The 21,883-nt window shown below is 39.1% G+C and overlaps 1 protein-coding gene and 1 pseudogene across 5 annotated transcripts in view; one reads left to right on the forward strand and one right to left on the reverse strand.

The window, feature by feature from the left end:
- Positions 1-1,708: 1,708 nt before the first annotated feature.
- Positions 1,709-3,212, reverse strand: LOC116272334 (annotated as a pseudogene).
- A 3,432-nt stretch (positions 3,213-6,644) lies between these two features.
- ZFY (zinc finger protein Y-linked) overlaps positions 6,645-21,883 on the forward strand; it is a 47,460-nt gene continuing 32,221 nt past the window's right edge. For 3 of the 5 annotated variants that reach the window (XM_031661108.1, XM_031661112.1, XM_031661111.1), the window contains exon 1: positions 6,645-7,881. The gene's annotated coding sequence lies outside the window, so the exon portion shown is untranslated. Of the gene's footprint in view, positions 7,882-14,184; positions 14,308-21,883 lie in introns of those variants that run through there. The other 2 variants (XM_031661109.1, XM_031661110.1) reach the window with 2 other exon arrangements.

The raw sequence follows: 21,883 nt of genomic DNA on the forward strand, positions 1-21,883 counted from the left end.
GGTTTTTTTTTTTTTTTTTTTTTTGAGATGGAGTCTTGCTCTGTTGCCCAGGCTGGAGTACAGTGGCATGATCTCAATTCACTACAGCCTCTGCCTCCTGGGTTCAAGTGATTCTGCTGCCTTGGCCTCCCGAGTAACTTAAACTACAGGCACATACCACCATGGCTGGCTAATTTTTGTATTTTTAGTAGAGTCAGGGTTTCTCCATGTTGGCCAACATGGTTTCAAACTCCTGACCTCAGGTGATCCGCCTGCCTTGGCCTCCCACATAATTTTTAAATAAGTGGTATTGCATTGGTCCACATAAATGTGAAGGAAGCAAGTAGTGTCTGTAGAGCTTGTTCCTCAGCAAAGATACTTGGGAATACGAAGGTAAACTTTTCTTTTTGTATTTGCCTTTGTTTGTGTTTTAAACCTGTGAATTATTTTGAATATACACACAGAGAATTACCCCACATATACATCGTTCAGCTTCTAAAACTGTTACAACATAGCCAATCTTATTTCATGTATACCTTCCACCTATTTCATGATCATTCATGATCCTCCCTTACCCTCACAGTTTTTTGAAGCAAATTTCTGAAATATTTCCTATAAAAATATTTTTATTGTATATCTTTAAAAGACAGGAATCCTTTTTTAAGGGTGTAATTACATAATCATGTAAAAATGAACATTAACAAAAGCATTCAACTTCAACATATTAACAAGAATATGTATGTATATCATAATATATATCTTTGTATGTGTATATTATAATATATGTATATTTGTGTATCTGTATATACAGGCACATTAAGGGTTTATAATTTCAAAGTTACACTTTTTATAGTTATTTTTCTGAATCATGATTAAAATAAATCTTATTCATAATTGTTTAAAATGCCTTTTAAGCCTTTTCTAATTTATTGATTTTCCCCTCCACTTTTATCTCATACTTTTTATTTGATAAAAAAGTCATTTGTCCAGTAGAGTTTGGGTTGTGTTCATCTATTCCTGTAAAACACTCTCTACCATCATGGCTTTATATGTTTCTCTAAGCCCCTAAATGTATTGCAAATAAGTGGTTAAATCTAGAGGATTGATTGTGTACAAGACTGCTTTGGGGGAGTTAGGAAGCAGATTACTTTATAGGTCTTATTGTGCATATTCTTCATAGGGCATATTATCTAATTGTCTTCTAGTAGTCATTGATAATCATTGCTTTAGATTTATTTATGTATTAGGGATTACAAAATGGTGGTATTTTCCTATTGTCTATCCTTAATTAATTAGTTGGAGTACACTTGTTTTCTGTATTTGACATTTTTATTTTAGGCTGTAAAACAAAAACAAGCCAGCAAGCAAACAACAACAAGAAAACACCACCACAAACCCTTGAAATAGACTTGTCAGATGTAAATATTTCTTTTCTAGAGAAGCAGAAGGTAGGCCATCCTACTTTACTGCTGCTTGCTCTCCACGAGGTTTTGATTCTGCTTTGGATAGTTTTTTTTTTTGAGACAGGATCTTACTCTGTCAGACAAAGCAGAGTGCAGTGGCATAATCATGGTTTACTGCGGCCTTGACCTCCTAGGCTCAGGTGATTGTCCTCAGCCTCCCAAGTAGCTGAGACTTCAGGTGTCCACCACCACATCTGGCTAATTTTTGCAGTTTTTGGTAAAGATGGGATTTCACCAGGGTAATCTTTGGTCAGGGTGGTCTCTAACTCCTGGCCTCAAGTGATATGCCTGTTTCACCCTCTTAAAGTGCTGGATTACAGGTGTGACCCACCATACCCAGCCTGGATGATTTTTCTCATTCTCCGTTTGTTTCCTCTTTATCATGCATTTCTTCACTTTCTTCATCATAATCATCATCTTCTTCAACAGCTGCTCCAGTAAATATAAATTTTGGGATTATAAACCATTTTCACAGTGTACAGCAAATACAGCTTCAGAAGCATCATCCAGAACTGCATTCTCAGAACTTCAAGCAGGGCAGAAAAAAATTAAAGAAAGAGTTCTCAGAAGCTGTTTTATTCCCATCAGAAACTGTCCCACATTCCTTGTGTTTCTGCTTCTTAAAGGTTTTTATTCCTTTTTTCCCAGTCCATCTGGCCGCCTATAGAACCCATAATTTCTGGCCTATCAAAAGAAAAATGATCAGAGTCATCTGGTTTTGACCTCATACTATATGTCTTTGTCAACACTTCATTTGTGAAATATTCAGGGTTCAAAGTGAAATTCTAAGACAAAACTCATAGGTTGGCTAGCATCTGAGAACTTCACTTTAATATCTTTGAAGTGCTTCAAAATAGGTTCGTGATGTTCCCAAACCATATCATTAAGCAAGTCCAAAAGTTGGGAATTCCTTTGGGGTCTTTGTTTTCTTCATTCACTTTTTTCATCTTCAACCTTGGCCTTTCTTTCAGCTTTGAATTTCAGCTGAAATTCTGTTTTCTTTATCTGCTTTCAATTCACATATTTCTTCCATAGGTTCATGAATTGCATTAATAATATCAAATCACATATCAAATAGAGGTTGAGAGGGAGTAGCATACTTCCTTTCAGGATCATAAACTTCCTCATAGAATTTGGCCTCTGTGCACATTTAAGTTGCAGGTTTTTGAGAGTATTGACTCATCTTTTAACTACTCTAGGCAAGCTTTCAGTGTATCCTGTTGATCTTTCTACCAGACCATAAAGTCTTTCTCTAAAGCCTGTAAGAATCTGAGGATTTTCCATCATCTGAACAAATCTGCTTTGATTTTTGTCTCTTCACCAGTTTCTTTTCTTTTCTTTTTTCTTGAAAAGGGGTCTCACTCTGTTGCCTAGGCTGGAATGCAATGGCACAATCTCAGCTCACTGCAACCTCTGCCTCCTGGGTTATAGCAATTCTCTGCCTCAGCCCCCCGACTAGCTGGGACTACAGACATGCACCACCACACCTAATTTTTATATTTTTAGTAGAGACAGGGTTTCACCATGTTGGCCAGGCTAGTCTTGAATTTGTGATCCACCCTCCTTGTCCCAAAGAACTGGGATTACAGGCATGAAGCACCACAGCCAGCCCCAAATCTTGTCCAAGATGAGACTCTTCTTTGTTGTCAATGTCTGCCATGTAAGAACTCTGAATATCTGACATGAAATCCCTCATTTCTGTTTTAGTTATTTTGGTGGATGAAAATGGCATATTTGTGCATTCTCTGGAAATGTTATAACAAAGACACTCTGTGTAACTATTATTACATTTTAACTCACAAATTCTTTCTCAGAGTCTGGTCTGAGGGTCCCCAGACTGTTTCAAGGGGAATTTCAAAACTATTTCCAGGCTGAGTGCGGTGGCTCATGCCTGTAATCCCAGCACTTCGGGAGGCAGAGGTGGGCAGATCACAAGGAGATTGAGGCCATCTTGGCTAACACGGTGAAACCTTGTCTCTACTAAAACTACAAAAAAAATTGGCTGGGCGTGGTGGCGGGCACCTGTAGTTCCAGCTACTTGGGAGGCTGAGGCAGCAGAATGGAGTGAACCTGGGAAGTGGAGCTGGCAGTGAGCCGAGATCGCGCCACTGCACTCCAGCTTGGGCGACAAAGTGAGACTCCTCAAAACAACAACAACAAAAAACTATTTCCATATAACTATAAATACTGCCTTTTGCATTCTTATTTTTCCACAGGTGTACAGTGGAATTTTCTGGAGGCTACATGATGTGATAAGAAAACAGACTGAAAAAGGGAATACATCTATAAAGAGAAAATTGCTATCACTGTTTTTGGTTGGGAAAATTTGTATGAGCTAAACATGTTATTCTTTTCATAATCAGACATTCTTCTCATAAGTGTTGGTTCTGTACCATTCCTCAAAGGTGGTAATTTTTTTTTTTTTTTGAGACGGAGTCTGGCTCTGTCACCCAGGCTGGAGTGCAGTGGCCGGATCTCAGCTCACTGCAAGCTCCGCCGCCCAGGTTACGCCATTCTCCTGCCTCAGCCTCCCGAGTAGCTGGGACTACAGGCGCCGCCACCTCGCCCAGCTAGTTTTTTGTATTTTTTTAGTAGAGACGGGGTTTCACCGTGTTAGCCAGGATGGTCTCGATCTCCTGACCTCGTGATCCGCCCGTCTCGGCCTCCCAAAGTGCTGGGATTACAGGCTTGAGCCATCGCGCCCGGCCCAAAGGTGGTAATTTTTTGAAATATGTTATTGTAGATTCATGATTTTGGATACATTGAATGGTTAAGTGCATTTCTATAACGTGTTATTATGATACTCATTATTAGTCAGTACAAGCCTCTTCAAACTGGATCACAACATTTTTTGACACACCCTAGTAATGATGTATTTTGCATGTGAGAAATAAGATGCATTTGAGTGACCAGAGGGTATTCTGGGCTGAAATGGGTCCTTCCCCAAATTATAACTCCAAGTACCTCCAACTGTGCCTGCATTTGCAGAGAGGTAATTAAGGTAAAATGAAGTCATATGGGTGATCTCTAATTCAATACTAGTGTCCTTACAAGAGAGTCAGACATGGACACAGGGTGAAGATCAGGTGAAGACAGTGATATGGCTGCCATTACTAAAAGTCAACTAGAAAGGCCTTGGAATAAATCAAACCTGTCAATACTTTGACCTTGGACTTGGGGCTTCTGAAATTGTGAGAAAATGAATTTCTGTTGATTAAACCACTCAGTGTGGTATTTCCTCATGGCCGCCATAGCAGCCTAATACACTTAGTTCTATAAAACTTTTTGAGATTTTTTTAGATACGATGTCTTTAAATTTTGGTTCCATAAAGCTTTTTGAGACACTTTAGATAACATGCTTTTAAATTTTGGTATATGAATGAATGCTGTACTATTGAAGTGTCTCTGCTTTCTCAAAAACTACTATAATCTTTCTTTTGTAAATTCCTTCTTAGTAACGGAAAGAAAAATTCAATTTTTCTTTTCTTCATCTTCTTTTGGAAAAAGACATAAAGACATTGTACTGTCTCTTGCTTATGCAATTGTAGCTACTTTATTGAAACCATGATCTTTCTGAGCTGGTTACTTTCAAAGCTGAGACACATTAGCAACTCTGAACAACAGATACATTTTATCAGTAATAAAAGCTTATTTGCTTTGCAGCCAGTTATTTTGTATTCACAATATACTTTTGAAATATTATCTCATCATTGTCCTTGTATAAATTTTCCCTCTGTTGTGTCTGAGAAAATAAAAAGATGTAATATAGTTGACTTCATCTGTGGAGTCATTTATAATCTTTCTTGGACTGTAATACTCTTCTTATATGACAACTACAATTAGACCATCCTTTCCTTGTCTCTTAACAAAAGTTAACATTATGAATGAAAAGTAGTGTCAAAAGCTGTTTAAACTTTCATTATCTAAACTACCTCTGATCTTTTAGATTAGGAAACATCTTTTTTTCCTTTATATTCCTTAGCTGTTCTTTCTAAAGTGCTTTATATATTGGTAATTTTTGATAATAATGGGATTTTTGATTAGCATAGAAGTATTAACAGTGTTTACCTTTTTTGTGTTCTGACCATGCTGCTTACAGTTGAAAGGATGATATGAGATCCTATTCTTGACATATCATAGCATTAAATGAAGGCCTTTGGGAAATATTTGATTTACGGCTGTAATCCCAGTGCTTTGGGAAACCATGGCTGTTACACTGAACTGGAGAGTTCAAAGCCAAGTGAACTATGAAGGGGCTACTGCACTCCAGCCTGGGTGGCAAGAGCCAGGTACTCTCTCTAAAAACTTGAACTTTATCAGTATTTTGAAATTATGTTAATTATGTATGAAATTAGGCTAGTTCTTCACTGAAAGACATTGTAAGAATACTTTTCTTTCCACAAAATACATTGTCTTAACTTGATGAAATTTTCTCAAACAAGACTTACATTTATTTATTTATTTAAATATAGGATCTTGCTCTGTCATAAAAGCTGGAGTGTGGTGTCACAATCATAGCCCAACTGGGCTTTTGCCTCCCCACAGCTGGGACTACAGGCGTGTACCAACACACCCAGCTCTTTTCAGTTTTTTTTGTACAGATGTATCTCCCTGTTTTCCAGGCTTGTCTCCAACTCTCAGTTGAGCACAAGCTGATTTTATCTCAGCATTCCAAAGTGTTTTGGAATTACAGGGGTGAGCTGCCTCTCATTTATCATGTTTGAAACAAAATGTAACCACTTGAGAAAAAAAGGTCAAACCAATGGTTTGAAAAGAGAATTGCTATCCAGCCACTAATCTCATTATACCAACTATGTACCATTGGTTTTTCTTTTGTAAAGCATTTTATGACTTTTAGGTGTCTCAGGTAAGGACAAGATGATTTCTGTGAGTTTTAAAAATCGGTATGCTAGAAAACTGAAATATTTAGCCTCTACATTTAGAGGTTACTGGCTCTGGCCTGCAGGCTGCAGAGCAGTGGCTTGATCACAGCTGTCGGCCTGTATCTTCTGCTCTCAAGCGATACTCCAGCCTTGGCCTCCCAAAGGCCTGTATCTTCTGCCCTCAAGCGATACTCCAGCCTTGGTCTCCCAAAGCGCTCGGAGGTGAGCCACGGCGACAGGCATATTTAACTTTTTAGTAGCAACTTTCAAACACAGTCCGAGTCCCAAGTTTAATAGGAAGTTAGCACGCATAAAACCGTAATGAAAACACATACACGTTTTTGTAGTTCATCAGTACTAGCTGTTTAATCAAATGCATTTTAAAGGTTTTTTAAACTTTAAGAGGATAATTTTGTAAGAAAACAATCCCCAAACCAATTGTTAGTTTACACTTATTAAAGAATGTGCATAATTCATTATGAGAAAATTACACAAAACTGACCTTTCAAGGATGCCAAAAGATGAAACATTGCAATAGAGAACGTATACTAAACATTACAGACCTTGGTCAAAATACCTACGTTAACATAAAAAACTCAAATGGCTTAGTAATTGATTTAGGATAACCCTCCCCTCCTCTTGCCTGCACACTGGTAAATCCATTTACTTTTTTCTTTTAATTTTTAAATCGAACGCAGGAGCCAGTGGGGGATGCTGTCTGTATCTGTATCTCTGCATCTGCTTTCCTCCTCAACCCTAGGAATAAAGAAAACACATTTACTGCGTGCGGGGGGTCTAAGGACAAGCAAACAATGAGAGCTGTTGCCTTGGCTAGGACTGGCGCGGAGAGGCAATAGGTCTCGGGGAGGCCTGGGGCAGGGTGTGGGAGATTAGGAATCCGAGGTCCACCGGAGATGGCAGGGGGTGGCCTGGCCGGTGCGGGGCCGCTTGCCTGTACGCCACCGACTGAGGCGGTGGCGCGCGAGTAGTGGTGACGGCGGGCGGGAGCGCGGAAGAAAAGAACGTTGTGACGGAAACTCCGGCTGCCGGAGACCCCACTGCAGTGAGGTCACTGGACTCCCCAGTCTCGGGGCGTGACCGGCGGCGACCCGGGGCGCCGGGAGGCCCACCGGGCGGAGGGGGCCCAACTACCATCCCGCATATTCCTGGGTCTCTCTCCCGGGCGGTGACGTGACGTGCTGACGGCGGGCCTGTGCCGGGGAGCTGGGCCGCTTTTTGTCAGCTCCGAGCTCGGCCCCTCCTCCCTCCCTCCGCCCGCCCTACCAGCCGGAGCCCGGCCCAGTGCTCCAGAGAAAGGCCGGCCTGCAGCACCCGCCGCTGTCGCCGGCGGCCCGCAAGTCCGTCGGGTGAGTCCCGCGTGCCCCCGCGGCCGCGGGGCCTAGTGCGCGCGCAGTAACTTGCTCGTGGCCTGGTCGGCGTCCCGTAGGGCGCCCTCCCGCGCTAGGCCGGCCGGCGTGGCGCTCGGCGCCGAACAGGCCCCGAGGAGGCCGCAGTTAGGCCTGGGAATAATTCGGCGGCCCTGAGAGGATGCGGAGGTGCGCTCCGTAAGCGGGCAGGGGTGGGAAAAGGTCGCCTGTTTGTTCGGAGGGCGGTTGGTGGATCTGGGGTCGAACCACTGCAGACCCAGGGCGCGGCACGGGGGCGAGGCTTGGCGAGGAGGCGAAGGCTGCAGGCGTGAGGTGAAGGCCGGAGGCCTGCTGGGCCTATTTTCGCTATGTAAATGTCCGCGAAGGGGAGGAGGGACGGGGGACAAGATGGCGGATAGTAGGCGCCTGCTGCTGGGGAGTATTGAAAGTGTTGTCGGGAGGCGGAGCCGCCATTTTGAAGGCGGTATCTGGAAAAAAATTCCGTTATGATCCTTGAGCCGGGGATGGGGAAAAGGGCGGCGGCGGCGGCGGCCGCGGCCGCCCAGATTCCGGCGCGACGGCGTGTCTGCGCGACGGGGCGTGCTCGTTCCCTTGGCGGCCTTTGCCTTTGTCGCCATGCGCGCGCTTACATTCCAGACTCCTGCAGCAGCGCCACCTCTCGGCCTTCCCCTCACAGCCGGTCCATGGCTGGAGGCTGTGTCGGCTACGCTTTAGCTGACATGCCGCAGACGTCTGTTCGGGTGCCGGGGTCGCAGCGCTCACTGCTCTGTGTCTTTCCCAGAGTCTATAGCACCCTAGTGGGCAGGTGGCACTTAGGGTACCTGGGCTCACGAGAGCACATAAATTCCAGAAAATTTTATTTTCTCCTAATTAAAGTCATTATGTGGCTGTTCGGGGACCTTCCATGCGCTTATTTTGCAACCATCATTGCCTCCGAGGATCTGAAAAATATGAATGGGATTTATTATAAAAAAGTTATTAGGCACTCATTCGATAGACAATACAGTACAAATTATATAGCACGAGGGCAGAGGAATAAAATTTTAAGGCGACTTCTCATTTATGTGGAAAAACTTTTGATGAGCTGTATTTAAACGAGCTTTTTAGTCTGGATACTTTTTTTTGAGTAAGAGATGGAAAATAGGCAGAAGAGGTATTTTTCTCTTTGAAGGACAATACATTACTTTTAGGTTCATATACCCATGATGACATTGAGATTTTATTTGAAATTTCTTATACAGTTTCATCTTCAAAAGACTTGTTAGCATTTTGTACAACTTTGCTGGCAAATTGGAGCACAGTAGCGTGAGCGTTGGACAGTGCTAGGTACTAAGAAAGATTTAAAAGGCGCTTAATGCAGAACGTGACTGCAAAAAGTTTGCTGTGGGCATTTCACAGGAAGGCGAGGTTTCAGGTTGCAAAATTGGGAAAGGATTCCTGAAGTAGATAATGGGGTTTAGCTAGGGTTACTGAGGGATGAGTAGGATTTTCTTAGGTAGGGTGGGAGTAGGAGAGGTCATTACAAGAATGAAATGTCTGTAGAAAATAGGCAAATATTTACGGTTTGGCTGGAGTGTGTAATATAGATAGGAAAGGGATACAAATTTAGGCTGTAAAAGATAGATTCTGAAATGCGTTCGTGGCACACCTGAGTTTATGCTGAGCTCTGGCTGCAGCTGTTAGAACAGTTTCAAGGCTGAGAAGCATTGAGGGCTAGTAGTAAATTGGTGTTTCCGTTACCGGATAGATGATCAAGAATGTAGCTATTTTTTGGCCGGGTGCGGTGACTCATGCCTGTAATCCCAGCACTTTGGGAGGCCGAGGCGACGAGGTCAGGAGATCGAAACCATCCTGGCTAAGACGGTGAAACCCCCTCTCTACTAAAAATACAAAAAAAACTAGCCGGGCGAGGTGGCGGGCGCCTGTAGTCCCAGCTACTTGGGAGGCTGAGGCAGGAGAATGGCGTGAACGCGGGAGGCGGAGCTTGTAGTGAGCCTAGATCGCCCCACTGCACTCCAGCCTGGGCGACAGAGAGAGACTCTGTCTCAAAAAAAAAAAAAAAAAAAAAAAAAAAAAAAGCAGTTGTCAGAAATGCAGTAGCCTTCAGATGGCTGTATGCAAACTTTGCCCTTCTTGGTGAAGGTAATCCTCTGATGAAAATAGTCTTCAGGTGAGCAAGCTTTAAAATTGGCTGTTCACTTTATATGTGAGGGTCCTAAATGCAGTAGTTTCAGAGAACATGTACAGCACTTGTTTCCTAGACTTTTACAATTTATAAAAGGCAGGTTTTCAGTTTTCCCAGACTGCAGCATATCAGAGCTCTGATGATTCAAATAAGTCTGAAGGAAACTAGAGATTGATGGTTTACAAAAGTGTGGCAGTGTATTGCAGGAGGTAGTCAAAGGGAAAAAAAATTTTTTTTTTTTTTTTTTTTTTTGTTTGAGACAGAGACTGGCTCTGTCGCCCAGACTGGAGTGCAGTGGCGCGATCTCGGCTCACTGCAAGCTCTGCCTCCCAGATTCACACCATTCTCCTGCCTCAGCCTCCCCAGTAGGTGGAACCACAGGAGCCCGCCACCACACCCGGCTAATTTTTTTGTATATTTAGTAGAAACGGGGTTTCACCATATTAGCCAGGATGGTCTCAATCTGCTGACGTCGTGAGCCACCCATCTCGGCCTCCCGAAGTAGTGGGATTACAGGCGTGAGCCACCGCGCCCGGCCGTCAAAGCAAATTTTTAATGCAATCTAGTTGTTGACTTGCTAAGGGCCAACATAAACTGTAGAGGTAGTTGCTTTATATCTTGACAACTGAAGAGCTGTAAAGAAGATAGAACTGTATCTTGTACAGTACAGCAGTTGTAGATGTTCCAGTACATCAGCAATGGATGTGCAAAAAGAAGACAGGCAAGTGCATAGTTTTAAAGGATTTATAAGGAAATCGTTAAGTAAAAAGTACTTTTTTGCCTGATGGGATAGACCTTGACGATCTGTTAGCCTTTTTTTTTTTTTTTTTTTTTGAGACAGTCTCGTTCTGTCACCCGGCCTAGAGTGCATTGTTGCTATCTCAGCTCACTGCAACCTCTGCCTCCTGGGTTCAAGCGATTCTCCTGCCTCAGCCTTCGAAGTAGCTGGAACTACAGGTGTGTGCCACCATACCCAGCTAATTTTTAATTTTTGTAGTTTTAGTAGAAATGGGGTTTCACCATGTTGGCCTGGCTGGTCTCGACCTCCAGACCTCAGATGATCCACCTGCCTTGGCTTCCTAAAGTGGTAGGATTACAGGCGTGAACCACTGTGCCGGACTTCTGCTAGCCAATTATCTTGGATAAATGAGTTGTTAGTTTTTAATTTATGTGTATTTTTCAAATAGGTGCCCCTTAACTTTTTTTTTTTTAAAGCATACAGTGCTTATATATATATATATATAAAAAAAACTCTGATTCTGTTTTCATTTGTATTGTCACTAATTGCTATCCTTTGAATTGTTGCATTTATGCGTTCTGGCAATTGCAAACTTTTTTAGATTCTTAAGTTCTTCAATGCCAGCATATTATTTTGTTACTGAATTGAGAAAGATAGATGACCATATGATGCAAATGTTTGATCTCATTCATTTCATACTTTTGCTTTAGTTCTTCCTTCACTTTACTTTCTTTTGTTGGGAGAAGTGTTGCTTTCAAAGTTCATTTTCTCTGCTTACCCTTTCCTTACTCTCTGCCTGCCCCTTTCTATAAATACTCACAGATATGCTTATTTTACAAAAAGCTTATCTGTCTTCTCTTTAGTTTCACTAGTACTTTTATTTCTATTCTTCCCACCTCTAAATCTGGTATTTCTCAACATGTGAAACTGTTCCACAGCAGGTAATTGGTGTGTCACCTGAAAGTGTACTGCATTTCAGAAACTCTCTGTCCTTTCTTTGTCTGCTCTGGTCATTTTCCTAACCTAAATGTGGAATTTAACTTGAGATTAATTACTCGTTTTCTCCAAAATTCTTCTCTGGCATCCCTGTCTCTTATTCTCACTCATCAAATTTCTCATCTAGCATTTACAGTTACTTACGGAACACCTCCATCCTGACCTGTTATTAACAGTCCATATTCAATATTGCTGAAACCAAATTTATCTGGCACAGAGTAGGTGCCCAGTAATGTGCATTGAACCTCTTTTGCCCTAGAGTCCCTAAAATAATTCCTGCTTTTTGCTTTCTTCCTTTTCCAGACACTACCGTTTTACCAGGCTTTCTTTCATCCTTGTCACTTAGAGCAGTGTAGATTTCTTTAATTAACATTTAATCTATTGTATTCTAAATGTAGATTTATACTTTTGTTTTCATCCCTAACTTTTGAAGCCCTTAATTATAGTAGATAGTTTCTTATCTTGATTTGTTCCGCTAACAGAATGATCTGGCAGATAAACATTATTTCAAAAAAAAAATCATTTGAAATAATTTAATGCAGAGATTTATATGGAGTTGAATGGCCCCCCAATTGAAATTAAGGAGCCAAATAGTGTTCTTGAATTGTGTAAGTATTGAGTGTTCATTTTTTGAAGGCAGCAGATGAAAACAGGATTCTCAGGAACATGTTTCCACCATTGCTTTCACCATCTACCTTGACTGACAGCCCATTCTTGTTTTAAACATAGTATTTTAATAAATATGGCGCTCTTATTTAGCTGTAAAATGTAATAAAGGAGAGTAACTAGATTTTAACCAAATTTTGCTTAATTGAAAGAGGAATTTTAATCTAGGAGAGGCACAAAGGAATCTAGGAGAGACACAAAGGAATCTACGTCAATGACTTTAAAAAATTAACAGTTAATATATTAAACATGTAAATTATAAAATCTTTTGTCCTTAGTAAGCAAGTATAAATCTGTTGTAACAGATTGTAACAAATGTTACAGTCTTTCAAACTTGTTTCTTTTTTTTTTTTTTTATTTAAAGAAATGGAATTGTGCAGGTCATTTTAAAGAGTTGCCTTCAGTGCTTCTCAATCCTGCTTCTTTTTCCCCAGACTGGTTTCCTTGTATGTGTTATAACTTCAGGAAGTTATAGAGTATGTGTCATTTTGTGTATTTTTTATCACTCAACAGTGAGTTTTTGAGTTTCTTTCATGTTATCTGTGGATCTAATGTTTTAGTTAGCAAAAATTGGTCTAGGAACCCATGGGGATCTTTGGCACCTTTTCAGATGTCTGTGAGAGAAAAACAATTTTTTAAAAAATACCAAGAAGTAATTTACCTTTTTTACTCTTATTATCCCATTAATGTAGTGTACAGTAGAGTTTTCAAGAGTTTCACATGTTTCAGAAAGTTGAATGCAGAAGCAGATAGAGGAATCCGTCTGTTTTATTTTAAGCCAGGTATTAAAAAGATTAACATAAAAATGTCTAATTTGGAAAGTACTTTTAATAGTGTTATTTATCTTAATATTAATGGTTTATTAGTTTTAAGTGAACAAACATAAATAAACTTTTCCTAAAATTAGTAGGCATTACCTTTTAAAATGGTATATGTTGATAATAAAACCTGCTTAAACAAAAGCTCTTTTAGGACTCTCAAATTTTTTAATTGTGAAGGAGTCCTAAGGTGAAAAAGTTTGGGAAATCATTAATCTGAATTTATATTCTATTATAGTTTATAAATATGCTGTGGCCTGTTTATAAATTACTGGGAACCAATTAGGTTTTCAGTCTTTTCCAATTTTGAAACAATGTGGCTGTGAACATCTTTGTACATGATTAACTTCTCTTGGGTTTAAGTGGAATTGGTAATCTGAAGTGCATGTGCATTTGTCAGCTGTACTGGAATTGCCAAATTCTTTCCACATTGGTTGTATCTAGTTGATACTAAGTTTTCTGTCAGAGTGTTTCTCCATATCATTACCTTTTTTTTTTTTTTGAGAGGGAGTCTTATGCTGTTGCCCAGGCTGGCGTGCCGTGGTGCAATCGTGGCTCACTGCAACCTTTGCCTCCTGGATTCAAGCAATTCTTGTACATCAGCCTCCAGAATAGCTGGGACTACAGGCATGTGCCACCACACTTGGCTTATTTATTTATTTAGTAGAAGCAGGGTTTTGTCATGCAGGCCAGTCTGGTCTCAAATTCTTGACTTCCGGTCATCTGTCCGTCTTGGCCTCACAAAGTGCTGGGATTACAGGCGTGAGCCACCATACCTGGCACCAAAGGTTTGACAGTTTAATTTATTTCAGGGTTTTGGAGATGAAATAATATCCAGTTGTTTTAAGTGTGTGTGTGTGTGTGTGTTTTCTATGCTGGGGTATGGTGGAGTGGTCACAACTCATTGTAGCCTTGACCTCTTGTGTTCAAGCAAACCCTTTGCCTCAGCCTCCTGAATAGCTGGACCGAGGTGCACCCCACCACACTGGTTAACTTTTTGTTTTTTATTTTTCATAGACACAGAGTCTTGCCATGTTGTCCAGCCTGGTCTTGAACTCCTGGGCTGAAGCAATCTTCCTGCCTTGGCCTCCCAAACTGTTGGAACTACATGTGTGAGCCACCATGCCTGGCCTGGGGCTTCTTTTAACGTTCTTTTGGGTATATTTTGTTGAGTAGGATGCAGTTTTGAGGTAATCTTTTTAGTGTTTTCATATATAAGTTGTAATTTTTGTGTCTGCAATAATTTTCCTACTAAATAGGGCATAAAAATGCTGTCTTCTATTTGTTTTTTAAAACTGATTTAAAGTTTTGTGTTTTACAAAAATATATAGGGCATGAATCCTTCTGGACATGTTTTGTATTTTTTACTGGATTGCAATTTATCTTTTTTTGTATGGATTTATTTCATTTAGCTTTTCTCTCCATTGATATGTAATGCAATTTGTGTGGTATATCAGATTCCTTTAAGTATTTAGGCATTTTTAGTTTCCCTATTTTGTTTTCAGTGTTTTATTTGCTTCTCTGTTTGCTGTGTTTTAAAACTGACTTTATGATCAAATGTTAATATGTGTATTTTATTTAGAATTGTTTTAACTTTCTTTTCTTTTTTAAAAATTGAGACGGAGTCTTGCTCTGTCACTAGGCTGTAGTGGGTCTTCTCTGTTAGCAGGCTGGAGTGCACTGATGCATGATTAGGGCTTACCCTTGGACTTCGGGGCTCAAGTGATCCTCTTAACTTCAGCCTCCCAAGTAGTTGGAGCTACAGGTGCAAACCACCATGCATACCCAGCTAGTTTTTTATTTTTTATAGAAATGGGGACTCACTGTGTTGCCCAGGCAGGCTTTGAACTCCTAGGTTCCAGTAATCCTCCCATCTCTGCCTTCCAAAGTGCTAGGATTACAAGTGTGAGTGAGCCACCTTCCCCAGCTTTGTACCGTATTTCTGATAAGAAAGTCTATAGGCCATGACATTTTATATATTATATGATTAAGTGCTGGAGTAGGTTTTGAATTTGGCCATCTAAGTCCACTGTCCATATATACACAAAATATGTTTGTGTGTGTAAATTTATGGGGTACAACTACATACGTAGATTGCATGGTGTATACATGGATGCATTTGTTACATACATAGAGATGGTAGAGTAGCCATCTCCTAAGTAACATACATTATACCCATTAAGTTATTTCTCATTATCCAACTCCCTTCCACACCTTTACCCTTCTGAGTCTCTAGTGTCAAGTCCATGTGTAGACATTAGTTAGATCCCATTTATGAGATAATATGCCATTTGTCTTTCTGTACCTGTTGTATTTCACTTAAGATAATAGCCTTCAGTTCCACCCATGTTGCCGCAAAAGACATGATTTCTTTTTCTTTTTATAGCTGAGTAGTATTCTGTTGTGTGTATATACCACTATATACATAATGTTTTTTTGAGACAGAGTCCCACTGTGTTGCACAGTCTGGAGTCCTGTGGCATGATCATAGCTCACTGCAGCCTCAAATTCCTGGGTTCAAGTGATCCTCCCACTTCAGCCTCATGTGTAGCTTAGAGTACAAGTGCACACCATCATGTCCAGATAATTTTCATATATTTTTGTAGAGATGGGGTTTCACTATGTTGCTCAGGCTGGTCTTGAATTCCTGAACTTAAGTGATCCTCCCCCCTCAGCCTCCTTTGTAGCAGGGAGTATAGGACACTCATCATGACTGGCTAATTTTTTTTTTTTTTCTTTTTTGAGACGGAGTCTCACTCTCACCCAGGCTGGAGTACAGTGTCACAATCTCAGCTCATTGCATCCTCTACCTTTTAGGTTCAAGAGTTCTCATGCCTCAGCCTCCCAAGTAGCTGGGACTACAGGTGCACCTCACCATGCCCAGCTAATTTTTGTATTTTTGGTAGAGACCAGTTTTCACCATGTTGGCAAGGCTGGTCTTGAACTCTTGGCCTCAAATGACCAGGCCGTGTTAGCCTCCCAAAGTGCTGGAATTACAGGCATGAGCCACTGTGCCTGGCCGAAGGAAACAGCCAGAAGCAGGTTTGATTGGCCCTTGGTTCAATCAGAGGTTAATTGTCTTATGTTGAGTATAAATATGTTGTAATATATTTATTATATATTTTCTAATTTTGGAGACAGCTTCTTACCATATATTGGTGTGGTTCAGTTCAGGGGAAAAGATAAAACAGACTTTTGTCAAATAGTAAAATGCAGGCATCAGAACTTGCAAAGTAGATGTCTTTGACTTGAAAGATTATTCCAGAGATGATAATTTAGTATGCTTCATCATTAGCACTGTTGTTATCAAGATGACTCTATTAGTTAGAAGGATAAGGACTTTGAACAGCAGTGAATAGACAAGTGAGTGAGAGTAGCACTGAATTCAAAGAAACTTTATCAATACCCTGAGCCAATTTCCTTTGGATGTTGCTGTTCTTTCTATGTATGCATAAGAGTGGTGTATGATTTTTAAAAACTGTGTGAATAAATCTAAACGAACTCCAGTGTATCAATTTACTTGGCAGTGTTTTTCATTAGTGGTATATAAAGGCTCATCCTACAATTTTGAGCATGTAGACATAGTAAGATTCAGCAGTAATAATGATTTTTTTGCATTTTTTGTATAATTATGTTATCTGTGAATAGTGATGTTAGATTTCTTTTCCAGTGGTCTAGATTCTTTAAAAGAAGTGCTTCCAGTGTTTTATCCTTAAATACTGATGTTGGAATGTTTTCTTGGGAAGATATTCTTTAAGCTTCCTTCCATTCACAATTTGAGAGGTTTTTTTTTTTTTTAATAAAAAGGAGAAGTTGAATTTTTAAGATGTTTGGTTACATCTGTTGATTTTCCCCTTTAGTTTTTTAATGTGCTTAATTGCAGTAATAGCGTTTCTAACTTTAAACATTGTGAATCACCTGATGTTTAATATTTACATAGCCTTATTGTAGTCCTATCTTCGTATCTGCACAGTCTCATAGATGCTAATAGAATAGAAACAAAATTACGTTGCTGTAATTTTTTTTTTCACAGTTTGATAAGGTTGTGTTAAACTCAGGTAATGAGAGTTTCTCTCTTTCTGGACACAGGTTGCCTATTAAAAAGGGATTCGTTGTTTCTTTGAAGTTAGATAGAATTTCTTTGTATATTTACTTGTACTTGGAGTCTTTTTATGAATTTTTTTTTTTTTTTTTTTGGTGAGACAGAGTCTCACTCCGTCACCCAGGCTGCAGTCTATGGTGCAATCTTGGCTCGCTGCAACCTCCGCCTCTCAGATTCAAGTGATTCTCCTGCCTCAGCCTCCTGAGTAGCCAGGATTACAGGCATGCGCCACAATGCCCAGCTAATTTTGTATTTTTAGTAGACACGGGGTTTTTCCATGTTGGTCACGCTGGTCTTGACCTCCCAACCTCAGGTGATCTGTCAACCTTGGCCTCCTGAAATGATGGATTACAGGTGTGAGCCACTGTGCCTGGCCATTAATATTTTTTTGACATTGGATTTATTGAAAGTTTCTTTCATGGTGATAAGTCTTTGGCTTTTCTTGGGTATGATCTTGTTGCTTACACAGAATTTGTAATGTCCTATAAATATGTTTATAAATAGGATATAAATATTTATAGTTTTATCTTATGACTTACAAAACGTGTATAATTCTGTCAGTTTGCTTCTTTTTTTCTGATAAGCTTTTTACATTTTGCCGTTTTTCCTTGCCAGATAGGAATTCGATTATATTTTTTAATGAATTTTTTTGTTGATGCTTTCTGTCCGTATCTTTCGTTCCCTTTTGCTTGAATTTACTATGCCTTTTTTTTTTTTCAGTTTTGTGTGTATGCATATGTAGGAAGCTTAGCACATTTATATTTAATTTCACTTTTTACAGTATATGCAATTAAAGTTGCTCCCCTGTCCTCCCCTCTTTTGACTCAGCATTTCACTCAACAGCCCAGGCTGGAGTGGAGTAGTATGATGTCCGCTTACTGCAACCTGTGCTTCCCAGGTCCAAGGAGTTCTCGTGCCTGAGCCTCCCAAGTAGCTGCATGCCGTCACACCTGGCTAACTTTTTGTGTGTGTGTTTTTAATAGATACAAGATTTAACCATATTGGCCAGGACCATGTTGGGTAGGCTGGTCTCGAACACCTGACCTCAAGTGAACCTCCCATGTTAGTTTCCGAAAGTGCTGGGATTAGAGGCGTGAGCCACAGGACCTGGCCTCTATAGATATTTTTCTCATTACCCCTGAATTATTTAAGTTTTTCCCTGTATTTTCAAATGTATGTATTTATTGGGCTGTATTGTAAGGTGCCTGTGTTTAGGACTATTACATATTATGTCACTATTTTCGTTTTAACATTAAGACATGATGTATTTCAACGCTGATGATGATTCTGGTCTTAAATTTTGTTTAATTTCTGGCTTTTTTTGTTTTTTGTTAATGTGCCTTTTTAAAACAATATTTTTCTCCCTCTTATAAAAATCATATAATTTTTTAAAAACTAAAGAGTTTGCAGTGGTTTTAATTTTAATCTCCTATTAACAAGGGTATGCAAGGAGGATTTTTTTTTTTAAGAGATGGGATCTCACTACGTTGCCCAGGCTGGTCTTGAACTCTTGGGGTCAAGCAGTCCAACCACCTTGGCCTCCCAAAGTGCTGGTATTATAGACATGAGCCACCCTGGCTGGCCACAAGGAGTATTTTAAACATAACCCGTTGAGTGAGTTTAATCTCTTATTTAGGACATCTTTTTAAATCTCTTTCCATTGTATTTTATGTTGTCTGTTTGCCAGATTTCATCATGAGTTCCCATCTCCTTTCTGGCTTTTTAGTGTACTGAATGATTTCATCTCACCATCTTTTTAAACAACAGCTTATAAATAAATTGTTTCTACTTATGTCTTTTCAGTTACTTTGTTTTAATGTTAAACCCAATTACTTGATTTCAGGCAGTAGAAAGATAATCAGTGTGTTTATTTTGTATTTAAACTTCTATTTGAAGATAGGGTTTGGTGGCCAGGAAAAAAAGGGAAGTTTAAAATTTGCTTTATCATAAAAAGATTGGTTGAGTGGAGTGGCAGATAAGAAAAAAAAAAAAGATGAATTTTTAAGATAAATAGGGTGTATTAAATTAAAAATATTTGGGCTGGGCATGGTGGCTCATGCCTGTAATCCCAGCACTTTGGGAGGCTGAGATAGGTGGATCACCTGAAACCTGAGTTCGAAACCAGCGTGGCCAAACATGGTGAAACGCCATCTCTACTGAAAAAAAAAAAAAAAACAAAAAAATTAGCTGGTCTTGGTGGCAGGCTTATGTAATCCCAGCTACTCGGGAGGCTGAGGCAAGAGAATTGTTTGGAACCTGCGAAGCCAAGATTGCGCTGCACCAGTGCACTCCAGCCTGGGCAAAAAGAGTGAAACTCTGTCTCAAACAAACAAAACAAAAAAAATTGAGGAAAGCTAAATAGAACTTAAAATTGTTACAATAATATCAAAGAAATGTGTATAACACACCATATTTATGTTTTCTGAGTATGTAGATTACAGAAGAAAGTTGGACTATGGAAAATCAGGATAAATGTTTTATAATATGGTGCAAAATAGCTTGAGATTTTATTTTTATAGATGAAATAAAAATTATGAATTTGTTTCATCTTTCAAAAATTAGATTTAATTGTAATCCTGTGTACTAATTATTTGAACAGAATGAATTAAACAGTGGATTCAGTTTTGGATGACAGAACTGTGTGGCAGTACAGTAACGGTATTTTCATTGTTGTGCACTGCGTGATAATAAAGATAATATATTCAAGGGCTTTGTCAGTTTTCTAAGAGCTGTTGCAAATCTTGATATTCACATAATTCTCCTTTGGAAAAAAATTACTTCCGTGCTTACAGGTGTGTTTTTCTTTCTACAGTTATGATTTCTTTCTATAGTTATAAAGAGAGATCTATATTTAAGCCAATGGCCGTGACTGTGATTGAACTTTTTTTTTTTACTTTCACCAATTTTTTTATACATATAATTGTAGGATTTTACATTTTGCATCTTACAACATAATTGTATTTATTTTGTATTGTTGTCATGTTACTATATTTGTCATTCAGACTGATTAACAAAGACAATGTGTGTTCAGTAGGAAGCAGTTACAGTTTATAAAGGGAGGAGTGTTTGCATTTTTTAGTTGAGTAATCTCCAGTTTTTCTTATTCACCTATTTTGTTAAACTATTATTTTTAAACATACAATGTACACATTTAAAGGATGAGATTTTAAAATATATAAAAACAAAAGTTTTGATTTTTGTCTTTTTACATCCATTTCCTAAATGTGTGCAAATACTACTTTAGAGAATACTGATATGCTAAATATGTTCATTCTTAGAACTTTTGTTTTCCTCTTCAGCCATAAAACTCTTAAGATAATGAACATTCAGATAGCTTAAAGTAGACTAAATGAAGATATTATGAAACAACTGAAACTAGAGAATGGGGAATTAAAAGATTAAAAAATAAGTAGTTGAAATTTATATAAGGAATAAAATGGAATGAAGTCCCAGATTATGATACAGAGTAATGAGATAAACAGTAGACGTGGTGGTTTGACACCTTAGGTGAAAGATCTTCTTTTGCTACAATGTGTCCTTGAGCAGGCTTCTTAGCATTTTAAGCTTCAGTTTCCTTAACTGGAAAATAGGCTTGGGTCATAGCTACTACTTACGGTGAATTAAATGAGACAGTTTATACAAACGTTTATACAAACGGCTTAACAGATTTTTGCATCTAACAAATTATGACACCTTTTAAAAATGGATGAAGTTAGAATAAATTAAAACAAACATGGATACAAATTAAAAAGGCTAACATTCAACTTTTATTTCTGACTTTATTGAAGAAGGTTGTAGCAGGCTAACATCCAGTGCTTTGAAGTAAATGTAATGAAATAATCTAAGATCTTTCTCATAAATTCTTGTATTAAATCTAAGAGGACCTAAATTAAAGAGTAGATATGGAGTAGAAGAGTTAATATTTTAAATATACTATTTCTTTTCAAATTGATTAGTATAGACTGATGCAGTTCCAATCAAAATCTGATGGGGTTGCTTAAAAAATTTAAACATATGACAGATAAAAGTATAACAATAGATCACATAACAATATAAACACATATAACATTACATCAGTGAGATAAAACTTGATAGAAAGATGTATGAAATGCGCAAGCATTTTTCTTTCCAGAAAAAACACATTGGATATAAATTTTTTTTTTTTTTCAGTAAGGGGGTCAGAAGTTATCCCTTTTTTTTTTTTTGAGACAGGGTCTTAGTCATAGGCTGGAGTACAGCAACCAAGTCATAGCTTACTGAAAGCTCAAACTGCTAGGCTCAAGCAATCCTCTTTCCTCATCTTCATTGGTGGCTGGGACTACAGGGGCGTGCTACCACAACCAGCTAATTTTTTTTTTTTTAAGTAGAGAAAGAGTTTCACTGTGTTGCCCAAGTTGGTCTTGAACTCCTGGCCTCAAACTCCTGGCCTCAAGCAATCCTCTTGCCTTTGCTATTTCAAGTGTGAGCCACAATACGCAGCCACATTTTTTTTCTTTTTCCTTTTTTTGAGACAATCTATTTCTGTTGTCCAGGCTAGAGTACAGTGACAAGAATATGGCTCACTGCAGCCTCAACCTTCTGGGCTCAAGCAGTTCTCCCACCTCAGCCCTCCAGGTAACTGACCACAGGTACCCACTATCATGATTGGCTAATTTTTATATCTT

This window comes from Papio anubis, chromosome Y, assembly GCF_008728515.1.
Source record: "Papio anubis isolate 15944 chromosome Y, Panubis1.0, whole genome shotgun sequence".
Taxonomy (NCBI): domain Eukaryota; kingdom Metazoa; phylum Chordata; class Mammalia; order Primates; family Cercopithecidae; genus Papio; species Papio anubis.